General features: G+C 63.3%; 1 pseudogene; it reads right to left on the bottom strand.

The window, feature by feature from the left end:
* LOC124734378 overlaps positions 1-2,500 on the bottom strand; it is a 7,960-nt pseudogene that overhangs the window by 3,235 nt on the left and 2,225 nt on the right.

The following is a 2,500-nucleotide window of genomic DNA, read 5'->3' as shown; positions in this document are numbered from 1 at the left end:
ATCACTGTCGTGCTGCCCTCGTAGCACCGCTCGACATACTCGACAAAGCAATCCGGCAGGCCATGCGCCTTCAGCACGGGGCGAAGGGCAGCATGATCTACCGAATCGAATGCCTTAGATACGTCGATCGATGCCACAAAGACAGAGCGGCAGGAGCGAACTGCGTCGGTGAGAGCAGTGTCCAAGATGAAGGTATTTTCCAACATCCCATCCCGAGGGATGAATGCCCGCTGACGTTCGTCCACAGCACATGCGCGCATCAGGCGTGACGCGAGAACCTTGTGAAAGGTCCGCGCCAACACCGAGCAGACCGTAATGGGGCGAAAGTCAGCGGGGGATGTTGGTGCAGCCGTTTTCGGGAGAAGGGACGTCCGCGCGCGAAGCAGGCGTTCCGGAAGGGCGCGGGCCAGAAGGAAGAGATTCATCACTTTCACCAGGACTTCGTGCGGCAGGCGCCGCAACTCCGCTGGGGTAAGGCCGTCCGGCCCGGCTGCTGATCCCCTGGGCGGCAACGCGGCGGCGACCTCCTCATGTGTGACCGGCCCCCATATGCACTCGAGAGCGACAGGCTCTGAGTGCGGGAGGAGGCGGTCACGAATGAAGCCCGCGGTGGAGATGGGCTTCTTGGTGAAGAGGTCCGCCCAGAAGTCCAGCAGACCAGGGATGGCAGGTGGCGGCTGGAGCAGGGTGCCATCCAAGAGGCCGCGCACGCAACGTGCACGCGACCGTCGGAAGGCATCCTGCGTTCTCGCGTACTCCCAGCGGCGCCGCTTGCGCTTCTGCGTCGGCGGCGCGGCAGGCGGCCGCTTCGATGGTTGGCGCGGCCGCTGTGTCCTGGTGATCGATCTCTCCCCTCTGGACCCGACCGACGCAAGGGCATCCGGGAGCATGCCCAGGATGACATCGGGCGGCGTGCCCCGCCCCAGACCTATGACACGATCCAGGGCAGAGAAACGCTGGGCGGAAGCGGGTAGCCCCGCCAGATGCTCCCAGATGGCGGCGTCAGTCGGCCCCTCCGGCGGCGGCCCGGTGGTGTCGGCCGCGAAGTCCTCGGCTGCGTCGACGGGCGGCGCAGCGGCCTCGCCCGCGTCAGGCAGCGGGCTCGCTGCTCCCCGGCGGGACGCCGGCTCTTCCCCCCGACCGATCTCAAGCGCCTCCATGAATTGGCGGACAAGCTGCTTGTGGGCAGCTTGCCGCCGTCGGCACTTGATTGCCTCAAGCGTTCGGTCGGGGAACATCCTGATGAGTTCTTGATTTACAAAGAAGAACCGGGCGTCCCTCTCGAGGAACAGTTCGGCCTCTGCCTTGGCGAGCGACAGGACTTCTTCCTCCGTCCACCTCGCGCGATGCCTCTCCGTGACGATCTCCGCGTTGGCGGCCGCAAGGTGTTGGCGGCGGCGATGGACCCCGAGACCATTCTTGGTGGTGAAGCTGCGGTGGCACTCACTACAGGTATACATAGCTGCAAAAGTTACAAAATTTTCGGCACGGCCGGTTGGCCGGCTAGGTGCTGGGGAAGTTGGGGTGGCACCTTCAGCGGAAGGGCCACCACTTTTTCTCTGAATACTGCCCCCAACTAACAAAGGGATAGTGCGAGGGGGGGCTGGTAACCCCCCCAAGCCCCTGGTGCGGTCTTCCACTCTGCGAAATCAGCGGGCCCACGAGAAGGGGAGAAGACCGCAGGAGAGGAGAGGCTAAGAGGGCTAGGCCCATGTATTGCGCATCACTCTCCCTGTAACTATAACCCAAGGAAGGCACCTCGCAGCAGCAGCACGACTACATCAAGACCGCACTTCGAGAAGCCAAGTCCGGATGCAGCCACACCGCCGCCACTTGGCCACCTTAAGAGAGTCATAGTTACTCCCGCCGTTTACCCGCGCTTGCTTGAATTTCTTCACGTTGACATTCAGAGCACTGGGCAGAAATCACATTGCGTCAACACCCGCTAGGGCCATCGCAATGCTTTGTTTTAATTAGACAGTCGGATTCCCCCAGTCCGTGCCAGTTCTGAGTTGATCGTTGAATGGCGGCCGAAGAGAATCCGCGCACCCGCGCGCCCCCGGAGGAGCACGCTAAGGCGGACGCGGCCTCGCAGCAAGGAAGATCCGTGGGAGGCCAAGGCACGGGACCGAGCTCGGATCCTGCACGCAGGTTGAAGCACCGGGGCGCGAACGCCGCGCAGGCGCGCGCATCCTGCACCGCCGGCCAGCACGAGGCCGACCAACGGCGAGAGCAGACCACGCCCGCGCTAAACGCCCGCACTTACCGGCACCCCTACGGCACTCACCTCGCCCAGGCCCGGCACGTTAGCGCTGACCCACTTCCCGACCAAGCCCGACACGCCCCGATCCTCAGAGCCAATCCTTATCCCGAAGTTACGGATCCAATTTGCCGACTTCCCTTACCTACATTATTCTATCGACTAGAGGCTCTTCACCTTGGAGACCTGCTGCGGATATGGGTACGAACCGGCGCGACACCTCCACGTGGCCCTCTCCCG

Source organism: Schistocerca piceifrons, unplaced genomic scaffold (genome assembly GCF_021461385.2).
Source record: "Schistocerca piceifrons isolate TAMUIC-IGC-003096 unplaced genomic scaffold, iqSchPice1.1 HiC_scaffold_143, whole genome shotgun sequence".
NCBI lineage: Eukaryota > Metazoa > Arthropoda > Insecta > Orthoptera > Acrididae > Schistocerca > Schistocerca piceifrons.
This window is presented reverse-complemented; position numbering and strand designations above follow the sequence as displayed.